Here is a 22,276-nt window from a genome sequence, read left to right on the forward strand (position 1 = left end):
GTAGTCAAGCCATAAATTAATTTCCACATTTTAGTGGACTTATTGGCAACATCCTCAATTTTGTTTTGCAGAATGCTAAATGCTCTATATTTAGGTGCAAATTTGCTACCATGTTTCTTATTTTCTTTTGTGATTTTCCCCTTTGTTAATTTTGGCATTACTTGAGCAAGGGTTGATTCCCTTATTTTCTTTTCAAGATTCAGACAATAATGTCATTTCTTCTCAACAATTGTATATAATTCCTTGGGCATTGTGTTATCCAATTCAAGAGGAGTATTCTTGAATTTTTCCATCATGGCATATTTTGATTCTTCTACCATATTTTGGTCCTCTCTACCTAGTTTACCAAAATCAATGTTCTTCAATCCAATTAAGTCTGCATTATCCCTAAAAATTTCACAATTTTTTTCCAAATCAAATTTGGGAGCATGACTTACCACTCTAAATTGACTATTGTCCTCTGACTCAGTCCTCTCATCATCAATCTCTAGTTGTGCAATTTACTTTCTTCTAGGTTTCTTCTACATAGGAACTTTTTGTTCAGTAGCCTTCTTCTTTTCTTTTTCCTTCTCCCTAGCCTTTTGAATGGTGGACCTTGTACTGGCTCTAGTTTCTAGGGTTGTAGGCTTTGGAGGACATGGTTTTGTAGCTTTCTTTTCTTTAGGCTATGTTGCAGGTTTTGTCTTAGCCTTCCTCTTCTTTGCTTCAAGTTTGACTGGTGCTTCCTCAACTTGTTCTTCCTCGGCACCTTCTTCCTTTGCATCTTCACCCATACCTTGGGTTAAAGCAAGTGGTTCTTGTGCTTGTGCCTCTTCTTCTTCATCATCTTCTTCATAATCATCTTCATCATTATTTCTTGCACATTCTCCAAATTTTTCCTCTAGCTTCCTCACCAATTTATCTTTCTTCTTTAAGGTTGAGGTAGTTTTCAGTTCCATTTCCACCTTAGACTCTACAACATCATAGTTTCCAAAGAGTTTGGTTGAATTATCAACTTCTTCTACAAGAAGTGCAGTGATGGCAGGTAATGCTTCATCAATGTTGATCTCATAACCCAAAAGCCTTAGCCATCTAACTCTTGGTACTGTAGCTTGAATGTATGTGTAGTTAGTTTCTACTAGAAAAAAAATATCATTATAATGTTGCTCCACTAATGAAATAAGAATTCTCAAACTCTATTTCATGGACTTCTTGAAGTCCTCAAAGTAACTAGTCATTATTGACTCAAAATTGTCACCCATTTGTTCAATGTATTCATTGATCTGCACAGTTATGGATCTATTTGTCTTCCATCCTAACATTCCAAAAGATGCGGACTCATTTTGCACATAGAAAAATATGCACACCAATATGGAACCAAACTTACATTGAGCACTTTTAGACTTCCTAATTGCTCCTAAGTTCTCCAATATTTGTTGCATCTGAAATTTTGCAAGATCATAGATATTTCTTCACAATCTTGTATCCTACATCAACCATTATACTTGGAACACTATTTAGTTAGCTTGACTGGTAGAACTTTTAGGAAATGACTTTAATGGAAAATTCAAGAAGAGGGTCTATGATTGTATCAATTGTCATTCCTCTGTTGTTCCATTTAGCTCCATTGTTCTTCTCAATTACCTCTTTTGAGTCACTCATTAGGATTTTGGGCCAATCTAGGGTTGGGTAACCTGTAGCCCTATGCACAATTTTCTTCATTATTTTGATGGGTCCACCCTCTAGCCATAAGCATCCATCATGTATTCTTCTCATGACAATCTTTATCCACTCTGTCTTGAAAATGGTGGGGAATTCTAGGGCACGAGTTAACCCTTTTCTCTCCACAATCTTAAATTCTTGCTTTAATACCCCATTTTCACATAATTTATCATATACCTAATGAATTTCCATGTCTCCAATCCCTTTGACCTTGCAATTGTAACATTTTCTTATGTCTTGTACCATAATGACCTTGGGTGGAATCATTGATAAAGCACCTGAAGGATCCTATTTATAAGCAATCTCTGGTATGGCCTTGAAATTGGGTTGCTTAACCTCATTACTGACCAACTAAACCTCAAAGGTCTCCTTATCCTTCACATTTTTTGAACTAGAAGCCATATTGCAAACTAGGGTTTTAACAAATTCAAAACTACATAACTCGGCACTTGAAGAATACCTCTTAGATCGATGAAATGATGCTTGGTCTCTATTGTGATCCTTGTAAATGCTTCAAATAGATTCTTAGATTGCTTCTTTTCTCTTCTTGCTCTTGCTCTAGATTCTTAATGACAAAAAAAAGGGCAAAAATCCTCCTTGTACCCTTCAAAACATTACATTTAATGCATACTACATATATAGCTCTAAACTCAGCTTCTATGCAATTTCTACTTTACTTGGCATCTATAGGAATTTCCCTTAATTTGATAGCTATTAACATTACCTTTACTTGGCAACCACTACTTAATTTGCTCCAACTGGCTTGTGCTGACAACTTGGCACTAACTAGCATTCACTCAGCATCTGAAGAAGACTTATCACACTCGGCAGTAGTGTGAAAACTTGAAGATTTAACATTGAATTTTCCTTATTTACTTGCATCTCTATTCATGATAATTTATCCTTTTTTAGCACTAATTTATCTTGGAACTGGTGTATGATAAAGCATTTAAATAGTAGTCCCATATACCTCTTTTATTGCTTAGTTTGATGAGATGTGACCACTTGACCTATTAGGTGAAGTGATCCTTCCATTTGATATGTTGCTTCCATCTCTCTTCTTCCATGTTTTGTTCATCTCTCCTCTGATGTGTTCAACATCCACTTTGTCCTTTCCTTTGTTGAACTCAGAATTGGGTGCCTTTGACCTTGTTGGGTAGTACTTGCTGATGTGACCTATCTTCAAACAGCCAAAGCATGTGGTTTGACTCAACCATCTGTTGTAGTTTCCACTGAAGTGTGTTCTTATGTAGTTCTTAGGGATGTTTCCATACTCTTGACAGTAGTGACAACTTTCCCTAGTATCATAGTCCCAATTGTAGAAGTGTCTATGACTTATTGCCTTTGCTAGTTTGTTTGGTGACCACATGGGCTTAGATCTGCACTCGAAAGCTCTATGTCCATATTTCTAACAGTTGTAGCAATGACCTTCAAATATTGGTGTTCTAATGGTTTTAGTCCTGCAGTCATGTGCCTAATGACCTTTTTTATTGCACTTGTGACAGTGAACCATGTTTTTAGGTTTGTCATGTTGATTTTCATTCTTGCTCCTACACACATTAGCAGTATGTCCCTTTTTACCACAAAAATAACAAGTGGGTTTGGAGTTCTTACCTTTGTCATTCCTTTCTTCAGTAGTCTTGGATGATTCTCCTTCTTTAGTGCTGGTATAGCCTAGTCTTGATGTGTCATTACTGGATCTAGGGGATTTCAGTATTTGCTCAAAGTACTTGATGGCTTCATTTGGCTTGTTGAAGCTTTCAACAATCTCTCTTTCTCTTCTCAGATTATTTTGTAGTTGTTCATTCTACAACTTCAATGTGGTGATATCAATATCTTTGACATTCAACTCATGATGAGCATTCATTATCTAGCTTAGGGTGTCCAATTGCATGTTATAGATTCTAGCAAGCTTAGTTGACTTCTCTTCCATTCTGTTGGCTAGATTTCTCTTGTCATCTTCTATCATGACCTTGTATTCAATGGCTATCTTCTTTTTTTTGGTCACTTCACATAGCATCATGGCTTGTGATTCTTGCTCAATCTTGAGATTTTTAATCTCTTATGCTTGAGCTCTATTTTTCTCCATTAGATCTACTATTGTTGCATCAAACTTATTTGAGTCTCCATTTGCAAAGAAGTTGTTGGTGTCAATCTCTTTGTATTGTGTGTCATTTTCTACAATGGCAATGTCTTTCCTTCTCTTTGTGGATTTTCTCAATTCTTCTCTGGCTTCTTCGAGTGAATGTAGGTTGAGTTCAATCTTAATTCCTTCATTCTCTATAATCTTTCCCAATTTGTAGACCTCCATTTTAAGATCTTTTCTCTAAGTGATAAGGCTTCTCCTAATGAAAACTTAGCTCTAATACCAATTGTTGGAATTGCAAATTGGTAAATATACTTCTAAGAGAGGGGATGAATTAGAAGTCCTAACCTTGAACCAATTAAAATTTTAACATCATGCATTAACAAAATGGAATAAAATGTAAAGTAAATGCATCCGCACAAACATTTGACACCAGATATGATCACCTAGAAACCCTCCAAATGAGAAGGTAAAACTAGGGTGGGGGTGACACACGCAACTTTTACCACTGTAGTAATAATGTAATTGGTTAAGGTTACAAAGTTTGACCATGAACCATGGTCTACCCTATGAAAGGCCTGCACTATTAAAGGCTTACAAAGGACTGTCAGATCCTACCCTGTTAAAGGATTTTAACACCCTACTAGAAGTGTGCCCGGTTAAAGGACTTATAAAACATTCACTTGGAATGTCACCCTGATAAAGGATTTTACAATAATTGTTAAGTCAACCTTAATCCAAAAGATTTCATTCTCCTGATACAATTGTTACAAAGTATAGTAGAATGTTTGATCTGACAACTTACAATCTTGTATTGCTGAACTCAGATCTATATTTTGTTTGATCTTATCCTCACTAACCTTATATGCAAATGTTGTAACATTGAGCCTCAGTTCTACCAATTAATTCTGCAATTCTATCCTTCTTCTAAGTCACCTTGTATGTATTCACTCACATCAATCTCTATATTCACTCTTAATCACTCTAAATTATGGGGCTTCATCTTCCTTATAAAGATTTTTGTGACTTAGGGTTAGGTATGAATCTACAGTTGAGATTCATCCCTTTTGTCATTTAACCTTTCCAATTTTTTGATTGATTGCATGTTTATTACATAGAAAAGCCAAATAGATTTGATCTTATCTTTTAAGCTTCAAGATCTATCTATGGGTTGGCATACAAATGGTTTACATGTTTCTGTCATCACAAAAAACTAGGTCCATTATGTGTTTCTTGGTACTTGATAATACTGATGCTCGACACTTACTATAATTATGTTTGACTTGGTACTTGAACTTTCTTGGCATCTATTGTTCACTTGGCACTTGAACTTGCTCGGCATCTATTGTTCTCTCGGCACTTGAACTTGCTCAACATTGTATATTTGCTCGGCACTTGATTGACTCGGTACATGAGTGACTTGGCATCTATACATATTATACTAGACATATATTACTAGCTTGGCATGAAATTAGTAAATATCTTAAGTGTGTTGACACTCAATTGTCAAAACCAATCTGAGATCAACATTGATGACAAGCTAAAAATTCTTGTAGATACTTGAATGAGATAATGCAATTGAATAGATGTATGCAAATGAGTGTATTTGAGGTGGCCAAAAAATGAATGATGAAATAAGAAATGTCTTAAGCAAGTTAATTATTTCAAATGAGGCTAGCAGGAAGCATCTATGGGTGCTAATGTTTATAGAATAATAGTAAAAGGAAGACAATGATGAACAAAGGTAGTTCCCCATACTTGACACAAAGAGTGGGAGAAATTGTGGAGATACACAAATAGTACAACAATAAGTGATGAATGAATCGATAATGTACACTATTTCTTTATCATTTATTCTAATTATTCCTTGTTGTCAAATGACATGTAATTGATTATATTGTAGAAATAGTTATATATGTTTGAGACTGCAATGCAATGGTAGATATGGTAATATGCATTGGTTTACTTGTATTGGACTGCATTGCCTACGTGCATTGTTATGTTATTACAATAATATATTGGATTGTTAAGTTATCAGTTGGTTATATTCATTGATTCAAAGCAGACATTGACAATATTCTAATAATAACACACCTTGACCAGAAATCAAACCATTAGCACAATGGTAGTAAATTTAAATAGTAATGTCAAAATGTTGTTGTTCAAATTAAAAACAATATTGTCTTCAAATAAATGTATAGAAAATAGTATAATTAGGGTGGACCACAATTGAATGACAAAATAAGAAAGGTCTTAGGCTAGGTAATTATTCCAAAGGAGGGTGATAGGAAGCATGATTTGGTGCTAACATTTAAAAATCTCATGGTATGAGGAAGATAATGATGAATATAGGCATATCCCCACAATTAATATGAGTACTGGGAGAAACTATGGAGATACCCAAATAGTACAATAGAAAATAATGATTTAATCGATAATGTACATTATTATTATTTGATACAAAACCATAGTTAATTATTCAAAACAATGAGAGCAATGATTTTGGCAAACACATTGAAGAAAATTATAAACAAAATTATCAATGATTTTATCGACATTATACACTACTTATTTCTTGATTAGAATCTCTTTGGTAGAATAACATAATTTGAAACCCTTAAATCATTAGAAACCCTTAACCAAAAATCATATCACATTTCAAAAGATTCCTTTTTACATTTCATCTATATCAATTGAAACCAATTTGAAACTCCTATTTATCATTCCCATATTCCTCTAGAAATTATAAACAGAAAGCAAACCCCAATATTTTGCAGAAATCTACAATGTACTTCAAACACTCCAAAATAACATAATAGAAAATAATGACTAAAAAATACATTAGAGTAATTTGGAGTTCCAAGCCTTCTTATTTTCATCTAACATCCTTTTGACAATATTCAATAAACTCTTGTTTGTAGACTCAACTTGTTCATTTACCTATGGATGATATGGGGAAGAAGTTGACCTAGTTATACTATACTTATCACAAAATTGTACAAACTCATCAGACCTGAAGCACATAGAATTATCAGTCACAGTTTGTTTTTGACACCCAAACCTAATAATTATATTGTTTAACACGAAATCATTTACAACTTTACTAGTCGACCATCTAGTTGGGATGGCCTCTACCCATTTTGTAAAGTAGTCAATAGAAACAAGAATCTATGAGTAACCACTACTTGACTTGTTGTCTATCTCACCTATGAAGCTAATGCCCCATTGTTGGAAAGGTATGACTCTAGCACCTACTAAATAACATCTAAAAGCATGTAATTTCTTCCACCAAGGCATAAGCTTGTTTCTCATTTATGTCATACTTGAGCTTTGCAACTTGAAGGAATTTGCTAAAAAAATGTAATGGGTTGTTCAAAACCCTCCTCGTTCTTCTAAAGTAACACTAGTGCAACTGTGTGGAAAGAAGTAAAAGGGAAAATATGTACAAGTTTACTATAATCTAGAGTTGTCAATACTGGTATGTTTTTTATTGCTTCTTTAATTCCTTGGAATGCAACTAAAGGCTCCCCAGCCCACTTGATCTCTGCTCCTTTCTTGGGAATTTTAGAGATTGGCCTACTGATATCAACAAAATTTGTTATGAATCTTCTTAAAAAATTCACTTGACCAAAGATTTATTGGATTCCTTTTACATTTTTGGGATTGGGGATTTTATCTATGGTAGCAACCCTTTGTAGATCAATCCTTACTCCTCCCATGGATACTATGTGACCAATAAGTTTTCCGTATGTTACCCCAAATGGATACTTTCTCATATTTATAGAAACTCTATAAAGCTTTCATGAAAATATTCTCCAAATGTCTATAGTGATCTTCTACCTTCTTGGAATAAGTAGTTAGATCATCTTGGTACACCACCATAAATTTATCTATATAATTAGCAAAAGCAACATCCATAGCTCTTTGGAATGTTTCCCCTGCACTAGTCAAGTGAAAAGACATCCTAACATACATGTAAGTCCCCCATAGTGTTGTAAAGGTAATTTTATATTGTTTAGCTTCACCAACTAATAGTTGATTATAGCCTAAAAATCCATCCATCATTCACATCATCTCCAAACCTGTCACTTGCTATAATATAGCCTCCATGTTTGGTGAACCATAATTGTCCTTAAAGGAGGCAATATTTAAGTTCCTAAAATCCACAGACAGCTTGATATCGCCATTCTTTTTTCTAACTGGTACTAAATTTGAAACCCAAGTAGAATGTCTTATAGGTTTTATGATACCTCCATCTCTAATTTTCATTAACTCCTCTTGCATTTTTGGAGCCAATGCAGGATTGATAGGTCTTCATTTCTACCTAAATGGTTTAATATTTTCCTTCAAAGGGATAACATGTTTGAACATATCTTCCTTATAGGCTTTTAAATCATCATACAGCTAAGAAAACTATGTCTAAATTTTCTCAATAAATTAATCAAAGATTTTTTTATGGTGGGAGATAATTTTTTACCTATGTACACCTTCTTTGGAGACTCAGTTGTTCCAAGGTTGACCTCCTCCAACTCTTCTAGTTTCTTGTCTTTAACTTCTAATTTGATTCTATCCTGGCTATCAAAGACACTTTCCAACACTACTAATCCTTTAGGTACTTTGTTTGTTGTAAGTTAAAAGATTTCTTGACCAAAGATTGTATCCTTACCATCTAGAGTCTCAACTAATGCACTGCAATCCAATTCCTTCCCATGATTTTTATCTTCACTCAGGAGGAACTTCAATATATCTTGTTCATCTTCAAACACTTGCCAATTTTCAATGTTGTCTAGTATTTAAGGCCTCATTAGTTTTTCAATTTTATAGACCCCTACAAAAGACATATCAACTAGTTTGATAGCCACATTAGCCAGTAAGTCAGCCATTTTATTATTGGTTATGTCCATCCATGTTATTCCAAATGCATCAAAGGCTTCAATCTTGTCTGAGACAATATTTCTATATCGTTTTGACATTTTATTCTTGGATGCATACATTTTCCTTATTTGATACGCTACTAAATTTGAATCACCAACCAAATGTAACTTCTTTATGCCATGTTTATTAACTACTTTCAAGCCCAAAGAGTGCCTCATACTCTGCTATATTGTTTGTACATGTGAAGTTTAAAGTGAAGGAATATCTAAAGGTTTCTTTATTTGGGGAGACAAGTACCATTCCAACCCCTTCTCCGTCCTTTGAGTTTTCACCATCAAAGTACATATTCCATAATCCCTCTGAATCAAAACATTTAGCCACTTCTTGTGCAATCAATGTGGGAGGCTTTTCCTTTATAGAACAACTACCTAAGCTTTAAATGCATTTATGTCAATATCTAGGAAACATGCACCATCATTATCTATGTTTTCTTCTATCATGTGAGTTGCCCTAGTTTCTCTATTCACTTTAATAGCTTTGTCACCAATATCGAAGGTAGCAAAGGATGAATCATATTGTAGGTTTCCCCCCCATAGAAACACTCCACTTCCTTGAAAACAACATACCATACTAGGGAGAGATAGCCACTACTAAAATACTCACGGTAAGGTCATTTTAGGATATGCAACTAGTTCTTATGGTAATGCACTGATGGTACCTATGACAAGGACTTTCCTTGAATCTAAGGCACAACATCTTCCATGCTTAGTGTCCACTTTCAGATTGAGTGACTCCATGATCTTGAAAGGCATAATAATGTTTGAACCACCAAAGTCAATCATATAGTTCATTATAGATCTACGATTTATGATCAGATTTAAAAAGAAAGGGTCAATGTTTTCAATATATCCTACTAATAATTGTATAAATACATAGGTGAGATCTGAGATACTACCCCTTTTTCTTCATTTTTTTATTTAGATAGGCTTTGGATCCTATCTCCTAAAGGTGATTTATTTCCAATATTTCCCAACCATACTAAGGATCTACTTTTATGCTCCTCTATCCTAAATATTTCAGATAAAGGGACTTTGACAGTGATTTGTGACAACATGGTCATCATATCAATAGGAGTATATGGAGGAACTTGAGTAGGCATACCTTTTCTCTCTTGTAACTAATTAATAGTGGCCTCATTGTGGTCATCAGTCCCTATTTTAGGTCCCTTTGGAGTAACAAGCTCTTTGTTCTTGTCATCATTTTGAATTGCCACACTCCTTTTAGGTTCCCATTTCTTGACTTTAGCATCCTTTACTTTTACTACCAAGTGGTCTTTTCCTTTATCAACATCAACTATCTTATGGGTAACATCCTTGATGAAAATACCAGACAACTTGCCATAATCATTGTTTACTATCCTATTTCTTAGGTTGTAGTTGCTATAAACTTGGGCTACCATTTCTACAATTATTTTGTCAATTTCTTCCTTGAAAGTTTTCCTCAAGTTCGTATGTCCCACCTTTCATGTCATATTACAAGCCCTATTATCAATTTCCTCTTAATCATCATCTGGAAAAAATGTTGATGATAAAATCCATATACATTTCTATGATTGCTTACATCCTATTCTGATTCTTCTATAGATCTAATTCCTCAAAATCACAATAGGAACTGAGCAAATTGTAGACCACATCATGACATTCTTCTTCTATAACTTCTTGAGATTGTGATTGTTGGAACACAAAAATAGATCGATCCATTGCACAATAATTAGGAGAATGAGGGGATCGATAAATCATACACCATGGCACTTCTTCAACAACATTGAAAGAGTTCCTCTATAATGTATCTTGTTGGTGTAAATAAGTATTTACTATTTACACCTACTTAAGTTTACTTTTGTTAATGAATATTTTATTATTTATTAGTCACCTAGGAGTATGCATACTCTTATGAGTTGTCATGTTGACAACACAGGAGTTAGTACTCTAATTATGCACATGGTGTCTACCACATAGGAGTAAGCACTTTATTTGAGCACATGGTGTCTACAACATCTACACACATAAGACACCTCATCATGCTTATCCTCTTATTGTGGAGGCTATGTGCTTAGTTGTCATGCTTATCTCCTAGTACACTCTAGACACATTCTAGATGCATCTTAGAGGCCTTTATATATAGGTCTCCTAGTGTGTATGTACATGCTTGCATGCTTTACATAATAGAGATCATTCTCATATTGATCATACTCTTCTTGGTCTATTGTTGTGTTTGTGCTTGAGTTCCTTGATCTTGGGTGAATTTTTCTCTAAGGAAAATTCTTACATGGTATCAGAGCTCAGGGAAATTCTCCACACATAGATGTTCGAGACCATAATTACTTCAACACCTTGACTTAAATTCAGGGAATCTACAAAAATTTGGAGTGTCTAGAGCTAAATCAAACCTCGCCATTGCATCTAAAATGTTGATTCAATGAAATTTGGCTACCCTAGGCTGAAGTCAATCGTGAGGTAAAAAAAATTTGCAAACCGACACCTAGAGGCCTCGATTTGCAACTTGGGTGTGGTTATTTTTAGATCTAATTAATTATTTTTTGGATCTAATTTTATCTCTACTTTTTTGAATAACATTTTTGAAGGAAAAAATTTGGCCAAGCGGCCCTGCAAAGAAAAAAAAAATTGTACAGGTACTACGCAGTGTTGGAATATTCAAATAGGAATAATGCTTCTGAGAGGGGGGGGTGAATCAGAAGTATTGTACCTTTGCCATTAAATTGTTTTTACTGAAAGTAGATTGCATGCATATAAACATATCAAACAATTATGAGAAACACATAAGCATCACCATATAACACTAAAAAATTTGGTAACCCAAAAACCCTCCAAAAATAAGAAGGTAAAACTAGGGTGGGGATGATGCCCACAAAATCACTGCAGTAATAAAGTTTAACCACTTCTGATGGTCTACCTTGTTAATGGCTTTACACTATATCAATAGTGACTTGATTAAAGGATTTCAAACACTTTAGATGAAGTGTTACCCTGTTAAAGGATTTAATCACCTATTTATAGGATCTACAAAATAGTTGTTAAGCTAACCTATCACCATAGGGTTTCCTTTCTAATACAATTGCTAGAGAGTATTAGCTGTAATAAACCTGATAGCTTTCAATCCTTCGATTGTTGAATACAAGCACTTGATCTGCTTTCTCTGATCTTGATCCTCTGTGATCTGATACTCTTCACTCTGAAAATAGTTTTCCTTACACACCCTCATCCATCCACATATAAAATGATATTTTGTCTTCCTTATAAAGATATTCAAAGACTTAGGGTTAGGTATGGATCTACGATCCATATTGAATCTCTATTTCCTGCTCATTCCTTGCACATTTACTATTGGTTGCATGCCTTCTCCATTTTTCTTATTGGATGCATGTAGATTGCATAGAAAGAACAAAATATTTGTTCTTATCTTTTTAATCCTTCGAGATTCATCATATGTCAGCCATGAAAATGGTTTACATTTGAATTTGTGATGTTACAGACTCATATGTGCATTCTGTGTTACTCGGCACTTACTGATTCCTGATGCTCAACACTTATATTAAACTAGCTTACTCGGCTCCTGTTGTATATCTGTATTGCTCAGCATCATCTATAACTCGGCACTTGTTTCATGATCGGCACCTAAAGTCATTTGGCACTTGATCTTCACTCGGCACCTGATCTTCACTCAGCACCTGAAGATCACTCGGCACCTGAAGACTTTCCTGACTCGGCTCATGTTGTGGCTCGGCATACATGGTGTACTTGGCTCCAATGAAGAAAGTGGTTAAGTGTGTTGGCACTCAAGTGTCAAAAACCATTTTGAGGCTAACATTCTCCCCCTTTGACATGAGTGACAAAAACACTTAACTGACCTTATGAGTACATTTACTAATCTGCTCGGTGTACATATAGAGGTTTTAAAACCTTAATCAAAAGTTTTTAATTTACAATATATATACCTCAAAATTATTGTAACTCCCCCTGAGTTGATTGTGCCATTATCTGTGCTATCTTGGTAACAAAAAAAAAAAGTTTATGCTGTATATCATGCTCTTCCTTTTGATCTTATCTCCCCCATTCTCTCATCTCCCTCATTCTTGTCTCCCCCTTCTTATCTTGTCTCCCCCTTTTTAACACTTATGTCAGAGGGATTTAAGGGTTAAGACCATATTTTTCCAAAAATGTGTTTCTTACCTCCATAATCATCCTGAGAGTTGCATCCCAATTGTGCAAAGCAATTTCCAATGACTTGTGTTGGATGGCAGTCTCTGCAGCAAGGTGAATAAGTCCTTCTGAAGTAGAAAGATTAGGATCTTTCTTGAGAACAGTTTTAGCATAGACTTGTTCTTTATGGAGGATTTCCAAATGTGGGGTTATGGAGGATTGGAGCTGTAATAGTTTTGCCTTGATGGTGGCCTCTTTTGATGTTAATAGAGCTATCTCTTTCTAAGTGTGAAGCGTTTGAGAAAAATGCTTCTCACTTTGAGCTGGATCTTTTGGTAGCTGCATGCTAGAAATATTCAAATTTCTCTCCAGGCTCATTATCTTTTAACTAGTCTCTTGTGTGAAGTATAAAAAGTCACACAACTTTTTGCACAATGAGAATATATTCTCAAGTACCTTTTTCACTTTGTCTATGACCTTTGCCAATTCAATTTGTGAAAGTGTTATTTCACTAGATATCTTCTCATTAACTTTTCCTTAAAATTTTCTTTCAGACCATTCCATAAGTTTTGCATTTGTCTCTTGGTCTGCATTTGTCACCTGGTCAACAATATTTTATAATTGCTCTATGATATGCTTTGACTCATCTGGTGACTAAATACTAAAGGCATCCATAAATATGTCTTTAATTTCATGTAAAGTTTGTTTTTGTTGATACTCCTTCCTAAGTATCTCTTGCCTCTTTCTTCTGTTTAATGCTTCCTACACCTCATTAATTTGATCAATGTTTATTGTTTTTGAGTCATAACTTGGTATGACTATCTCCTCATCTAGTTTAGGGTCTCCATAGTGAAGTACCCTTGCAAATTTTGTAGAGCTTGATCCTGGTGCTAATATTTGTAATGGCTTTTGTGAAGGAGTCCCTGAGGTAGGCAAATTTATCAATGTTTGTATTGCCTCCTGCTCTTTAGGGGTTTCCTCTATTTTCTCCTCCTGCTATCTTCTTTGATCAATTATTGTAATCTTAGGAAGTGCACCTTGAGTTTGTGTTGTAGGATCAGATGTAATAGTCTGTCCTGTTGGTTCTATTTCTTTGTTTGCTACACTTGGCTTATGTATTGTTGTGTCAACTATGCCTGATGAAACAACTGTTGGCATTTGAAGTTGACTACTAGTCACTGTAGAGATGATGGAAGGTGGTTCTTGTGGATTCACCTTATCTCTAATTGTGTTTTCTACTAGTTTTTTTAATTCATCCATACTAACCAATACTAGATCTGCACATAATCTTTCTTGTTGCATGGATTGGTCAAGGATTCTTTTGAGATCTTCTGTAGTTAATGGATTGATGTTCTGAGTAGAAGTGTCAGAAACATCTTGTACTGTTACATTTTCTACAAGTGTGATGGGTACATGAGGAGGACTCAAGGGTGGAAATTGTGTGTCTTGCACACTCTGATCTTGTTGCTACTCTTGCCCAACTATTGCCATTTCATCTTGCTTTTGTGTCTCCTCCTTTGTTTCTCTCTCCTTTTCTTCCTTCTTTTCTTCTTCTTGTTTCTTTTCTCCTTCCTTCTTTTCTTCTTCTTGTTTCTTTTCTTCTTCCTTCTTTTCTTCTCTACCTTGCTCCACTTCTGTCTTTTCTTCTCTCCTTTTTCTTCTTTCTTCTACTGGAGCGGTAGCTTCTTCCTTGTATTCTTCAAGAAAATCTTCAATCTTTTTGTACAAGTTCTTCCATGATTTTGTTGTTCTTTGTACAATTTCTTCCATTTTGTTTTGGAGAATGAAGAATGCCCTGTATTTAGGTGTAAACCTAGCATTTTTCCTTTTTACTGTTTTCTCTATTTTCTCCTTAGTCAATTCAGGCAATATGCTTGCTATGGTTTATTCTCTCATCTCCTTCTCCATTCTCAAACAAAAATGCCATCTATCTTCTACAATTTTAGACAGTTCATCTGGCAATTGTCCATCTAGTTCAAGACGAGTGTACTTGAACTGTGCCATCATTCCATAAACTGATTCTTCTATTCTATCTTGTTCTTCTTTAGTAAAGTTATTGAAATCAACTTTATTTATGTTGCTTAAGTCTCCACTGCCAATCTTTTTGCATAATGTATCAACTAAAAAATGGCTTACCTTTTCAAATTGATCTTCTTCATCAGTATCAGGTTGAGCTACATATTTTCTTCTTTTCCTTGTCTCTTCTTGTGTCTTCTTGATTGGTTTCTTCTTTGTAGTATCCTCTTTAGCTTTTTGTGTGGAAGCCCTTGTTGCAGCTCTGGTTGTTGGCTTTTGAGGTGATGGCATGGCAGTTTTCTTTGGTTTGGGCTGAGCTGGAGGCTGATCTGTTGCCTTTCTCTTCTTTGGCTCGGCTTGAGTTGGTGCTTCCTTAGCTTCTTCTTCCTCAACACCTTCCTCCTTCTCTTCAACTAGGCCTTGAGTTATTTCCATTGGGCCTTGCTCTTGTTCATCCTCTTCATCATCATTGTCATCATCATCTTCTTCAGCTTCAGCCTCTACCCCTTCACCAAATTTCTTCTTAATTTTCTTCATCAATTTATCTTTCTTTTTCAATGTGGAGGCAATTTTTAATTCCATATTTATCTTTGACCTTACCACATCATAAGTGCCAAAGTGTGGGGCACTCTTATCTGTCTCTTCTGCCAACAATGCAGTTATTGTTGCAGATGCTTCATCAATGTTAATTTCATAACCAAATGGCCTTAGCCATCTCACCCTTGGAATTGTTGCTTAGATATAGGTGAAGTCAATATCAACTAAGAAGCATATATCATTAATATGTTTTTCCACTAAGGAAACTAGAATTCTTGCCCTTTGCTTCATGGATTTCTTGAAATCCTCAAAATAACTTGTCATCAGGGTATCAAAATTGTCTCCCATTTGTTCTATATTCTCATTAATTTGGGATATAATAGTTCTATCATTCCTCCATGTAACTTTGCCAAAAGAAGGAAATTCATTCTGAACATAAAAGAATATACAAACCAAAATTGCTCCAAATTTGCATTAGGTACCCTTTCACCTTCTTATAGCTGTTAGGTTTTCATTTATCTGTTGTAGTTGCAGTTTAGCAAGATCATAAGTATGATCCTTTTTCACCAGTTTGTAGCCTACATCCACTGCAATACATGGCACATTGTTGAGTCTACTAGATTGGTAGAATTTGTGGGCAATAACTCTAACAGCTGAACTCAACTAGAGGATCCTAAATGGTATGAATAGTCATTCCTCTTTTGTTCCATTGAGCACTTGTGTTCTTTTCTATAAATTCCTTGGATTCACTTCTCAAGGTCTTGTGCCCATCTAGGGTAGGATATCCAGTTACCCTATGAATTATTCTTTTTGTGATTTTGACAGGGACATCTTCTAACCACAGACTACCATCATAAATTCTGCTCAATACAAGTCTGATCCACTCTATCTTGAACACAGTGGGAAAACTCAAAACTTGTGTTAAACCCTTCTTTTCAATAATTTTGTATTCATCTTTTAATACTCCATCGACACACAGCTTCGCAAAGGCTTCTCTTATTTCCATATCTCCTAGGGCTCCTATCTTGCAATTGTAGCATCTTCTTACATCCTGGGCCATAACAACATTTGGGGATATGCAAGAAAGGGCTCTAGTTGGGTCGTTCTTGTATGCAACTTTAAGAATAGGGTGAAAATCGGGCTGCCTAACCTCATTAGATACTAGCTGGACTTCAAACGATTCTTTTTCTTGGGTTTTCTTAGAACTTGAAGCCATTTATGCAAACTAGGGTTTTCTTTACATAGAAATATGAAACTATGTAGCTCGGCACAAATGAAAATACCTCAAGATCAATGAAAATGTGTTGTAGGAGGTTGCAATCAGCTTGGAATGTTGGATTCTCTGTTGTGAAGTCGCTTTGCACTCTTTATCTTCTTTGTTTCTTAATTGTGATGAGGAAAAATGATTGAAATTATGATAATATACCTTATTTCAATCGCATTAAATGCTCAACTGCAAACTCAACTTATGAAGGATTTTAACATTACTTGTCTTGCACTACATTTGCTCTTTACTCGGCTTCCATAGGAATTACTCAACTCGGCATCAGTCATCAACTCGATCCCTGTTAGGAACTCGGCATCCACTAGAATTTTACTCGGCATCCAAAGATAGCTCATCATCATTATTTAAAATTTTGTCTTGGCATCTTGTTTCATGCATATTTACACTTTGCATTGTTTCTCCATGGTTTAGGGCTAATGTATGATACTTCCTTATATGTATCAGCCCCATAGGTTCATCTCGAGATTAATTGGATGTACTTGTTTTGTTAGATGTACTTGATTCATTCTTTTTCTACCATGTCTTCTTCATGTCTGTTCTGATGTGTTCCACATCAATCTTTTCTTTGCCCTTGTTTGATTCAATTTTTGGTGCTTTTGACCTTGTAGGACAATTTTTACTGATATGACCAGTTTTCAGGCAACTGAAACATGTGGTTTGGCTTAGCCACCTGCTATAATTCCCTCTGAAATGTGTTCTTATACGATTTTCAGGGATATGTCCATATTCTTGGCAATAATGACAGTTATATCTGGTGTTGTAATCCTGATGGTACTGACTTTAATTTCCTTTTATTTTTGTTGGTTGATTTGATGTCCACATAGGCTTTGATCTGCATTCAAATGCTTTGTGTCCATACTTCTTACAATTATGACAATTTCCATCAAATCTTTGTGTCCTTGTAACTATGGATCTGCAATCTTGTGTCATATGTCCTTGCATGTTGCACTTGTGATAGTAACTCTTATTTTTGGGTGTGTTTTGTTGATTGAATCTTCTACTCCTGCAAACATTAGCAGTATGCCCCTTTTTATTACAATAATGACAAGTAGGTTTAGAATCCTTAACTTTGTCACTTCTTTTCTCAACACTCTTTGATGATTCTCCAATTTTAGTGTTGTTCTATCCAAGTCCTAATGTATCATGGGCTGATCTTGGAAATTTCATCAACTGTTCAAAGTATTTGATGGCTTCACTTGATTTGTTGAGATTCTTTGCTAACTCTTTTTCTTTGTTCAATTCATTCTGCAGTTGTTCATTCTACATCTTCAAAGTAGAGATCTCAATATCTTTCATATTGAGTTCATGATGAAGATTCATCATTTGGGCAAGTGTATCCATCTACATGTTTGAGATCCTTGATAATTCAATACATTTTTCTTCAAGTTTGTTTGCAAGATTTCTTTTGTCATCTTCCATCATGACTCTATCCTCAACTGCTCTTTTCTTTTGTTCAGTGATTTCACATAACATTATGGCCTAAGATTCATGTTCCATCTTGAGAGATCTTATCTCATCTATTTGAATTTTGTTTTTCTCCATCAGTTCTGCTATTGCTGCATCAAATTCTTTAGTGTTTCCATTGGTACACAGTTTTGTGGTATCAATCTCCTTGTAGTTTATATTATTGTTAGCTATGGCTATATCCTTCCTTCTCTTCAAGGATTTTCTCATTTCCTCCCTTGCTCCCTCTACTTTGTGAAGGGCCAATTGCACATCAATCACTTGATTGTCAATAATCTTCCCAAGTTTGAAGACTTCCATATTCAAACCTTTTTCTCCAAGTTTTTAGACTTCTTCTTATGAGAACCTTGCTGCTCTGATACCAATTTTTGGAATATTCAAATAGGAATAATGCTTCTGAGAGGGGGGGGGGGGGGGGGGGGGTGAATCAGAAGTATTGTACCTTTACCATTAAAAATTTTTTACTAAAAGTAGATTGCATGCATATAAACATATCAAACAATTATGAGAAACACATAAGCATCACCATATAACACTAGAAATTTTGGTAACCCAGAAACCCTCCAGAAATAAGAAGGTAAAACTGGGGTGGGGATGATACCCACAAAATCACTACAGTAATAAAGTTTAACCACTTCTGATGGTCTACCCTGTTAAAGGCCTGCCTTGTTAAAGGCTTTACACTATATCAGTAGTGACCTGATTAAAGGATTTCAAACACTTTACATTAAGTGTTACCCTGTTAAAGGATTTAATCACCTATTTATAGGATCTACAAAATAGTTGTTAAGCTAACCTACCACCATAGGGTTTCCTTTCTAATACAATTGCTAGAGAGTATTAGGTATAATAAACCTGATAGCTTACAATCCTTTGATTGTTGAATACAGGCACTTGATCTACTTTCTTTGATCTTGATCCTCTGTGATCTGATACTCTTCACTCTAAAAATAGTTTTCCTTACACACCCTCGTCCATCCACATATACAATGATATTTTGTCTTCCTTATAAAGACATTCAAAGACTTAAGGTTAGGTATGGATCTACGATCCATATTGAATCTCTATTTCTCACTCATTCCTTGCACATTTACTATTGGTTGCATGCCTTCTCCATTTTTCTTATTGGTTGCATGTAGATTGCATAGGAAGAACAAAATATTCATTCTTATCTTTTTAATCCTTTGAGATTCGTCATATGTCAGCCATGAAAATGGTTTACATATGAAATTGTAATGTTACAGACTCATATGTGCATTCTGTGTTACTTAGCACTTACTAATTCCTGATGCTTGGCACTTATATTAAATTGGCTTACTCAGCCCCTATTGTATTTCTGTATTGCTCGGCATCATCTATGACTCAGCACTCAAATACCACTCGGCACTTGTTTCATGCTCGGCACCTAAAGTCATTCGGCACTTGATCTTCACTCAGCACCTGAAGACTTTCCTGACTTGGCTCATGTTGTGGCTCGGCATACATGGTGTACTCGGCTCCAATGAAGAAAGTGGTTAAGTGTGTTGGCACTCAAGTGTCAAAAACCATTTTGAGGCTAACAAGCAGTCACACCTTGGCCCTATACCCTACGCAAAATATTCCATCGATAGGCAAACTGCACATCAAAGAATATTCCATTTTTTGATGGGTTTATTTAGTTCGGCAGAAAAAAATTCTTTCAAATCGCCAGCCTGACCACATTTTTTGGCACTGGACTACACAACTTTCCACTGGTAGACACAATTCCACCACTTCTAGTAGCTTTGAGTTAAGTTCAATGGCTTGGTGTTTAAAAACACCACACACTACCATTGCAAGGTGCATGTAGGACTACTCCCACTGCCCCCATGGGTGTGTGATTTTATGGACCTCGCAAAGTAGTATTCGACTCTGTAGCTAGCAAAGTTTCTTGATGTTGTTTGAACATCTCTGGCATGGTGACAACAGTTACTCTTCCCACAAGTAGTGTCAATTTTTTAATGCCCACTAGCTGTGCAAAAACCTTTCGCCACATAGACTAATTAGGAGCCACCATGCAAGCTAATTAGGAGCTGCCACACAATTTCTCAGCATTTACCTATTTGAAGATATGCTACTGCCACGTGGAGCAATCCCTTCCAACATGTGTCTGCCAACACACCGTCTGCCAGCTCACCAGGCTTATTGCCAACTCAACAGTGACACGTTACCCTCTACCATGTCACTGGGTGACTCAGCAAGACACGTTGATTGTCTATACAATGACTCAATTTTTGTATGTCATGACTATACATTGCCATCTAGATCGTACTTCTGCCATAGGTACTGATTGTATTTCCATGTTAGCAAGATGGCTAATTTTTTGCCACGTCAGCATTTCACAATGGTAAATTTGATGATCATTTGATCGTCATTTTGAAGCATTTTATAACTGCTATGATGACCATTTGATCATCAAATTTAAGTTCACAGTTATCTACCCATACCCCTCTCTAGATTTAATTTTGATTTGGTAGCCCAACTTTGAGAGGCCATAACTTGATCATCCGAACTCCAAATTAGGTGCAATTTTTTAAAATTTTGGGTAGAATTTCCTAAACATTTCATTGGTGTTATTCTTTTTTTGGTTTTGGTGCACGAATTTTTTAGAAATTGCATCTTTTGGCAACTATACGTGTCTAATCTTGCATTTTGCAACTTGAAATGCTCCCATATGGGCTCATCTGGACTCCTTTTCAAGTTCCATTTTTTTGAAAGTGCATTATTTTTCATCTACTTTCCAGATTCACATTTAGATAATAGGGTTGTGTGGACAGAAATATCACTTTTAGTATTAGGGCCTTTTTCGCATTGCATTGCTTTTCAAAATAGTTGTATATTTGAGCTACAATGCTTAGTTCCAGATTTAGGCCTCAAAAGGAAATTCTAACCAGCAAAATTAGAAGTCCATCTTACACATTTTGACAAGTGACCTAATGTACATGCACCACCTATAAAGCACCAAATCTTACATTAGGGGGGTTCTTTAATTTTCTTTGATTCTTTGGGGGTTACATTGATTAGTCCATCATGGAAGAGGAGGACTTAATTGTGTTGACACCAGACTACTATCAGGAATGGATTCAGTTGGCTATCAAATATCTCAATCAGCACAATGCACTACCATATGCAAGAGGACTTAAATATAACATTGACACTTTTTCCATCATTAGTAGTACTCTCTTTCTACATGTGGATATGGAGGTTTTGGATTCACTTATTGACCTTAAGTCAATTGATCCATATGTTCATTGGATTCATCTTTGGGAAATGTATGGAGATCCATACATTCTTCCATTCCCAAAAGATCTAATACCTCCAGTTGCAACTGCATCCTCTCCAGATGAGATCATACCTCTAGATGCTCCTGTTGCTCCTACTGATCTAGTTCCAGCCACAGGTGTTTTGGATTCAGTAATGTCTAGAAAAAACTAGGAGATAAGATAAGCATGAAAACTAAGCACATGTCTTATCCTTCATTCTAGATGAGAGGATAAGAATGATGAGGTGTATCTCAAGTGGAGATGTTGTAGACACCATGTGCTTAATTGGTGTGCTAACTCCTATGTTGTAGACACCATGTGCATAAAAGAGGTGAAAACTCCTATGTTGTCAATATGAAAACTCACAAGAGTAGGCATACTCCTAGGTGACTAATAAATAAATAATAAAATAATGCATTAACCTAAGTAAACTTAAATAAGTATAAATAGTAAATATGTATTTACACCAAAACACCCCCTTAAGTGCAACTTAGGGGAATGCACTTAAGTTCAGAAGAACTAAGATGAGATGTAGAATGGGTCCCAGCTACTAGGCTATGTTAGGTACCCATGTATATAATGAAAATGCAATCTCTCATAAAGTGGAGAAAGAGGGAAAACCTCATGGGAAAAACCCTCCCCCAAAAAGAGAGATGAAAGATGTCTGGATGGATGGAGTAATCAAGACCCCCCCCATTACGACATGCATCAAGTATATATAAGAGAGAAATGGGAGAAGGACAAAACCCCCTAAGAGGAAAAAGTCACCCCCATAAAAGAGAAGAAGAAGTAGACGAGGTTGTCCCCCCCC

Source organism: Cupressus sempervirens, chromosome 3, assembly GCF_028749045.1.
Source record: "Cupressus sempervirens isolate cs-2001-9-10 chromosome 3, ASM2874904v1, whole genome shotgun sequence".
Taxonomy (NCBI): Eukaryota; Viridiplantae; Streptophyta; class Pinopsida; order Cupressales; family Cupressaceae; genus Cupressus; species Cupressus sempervirens.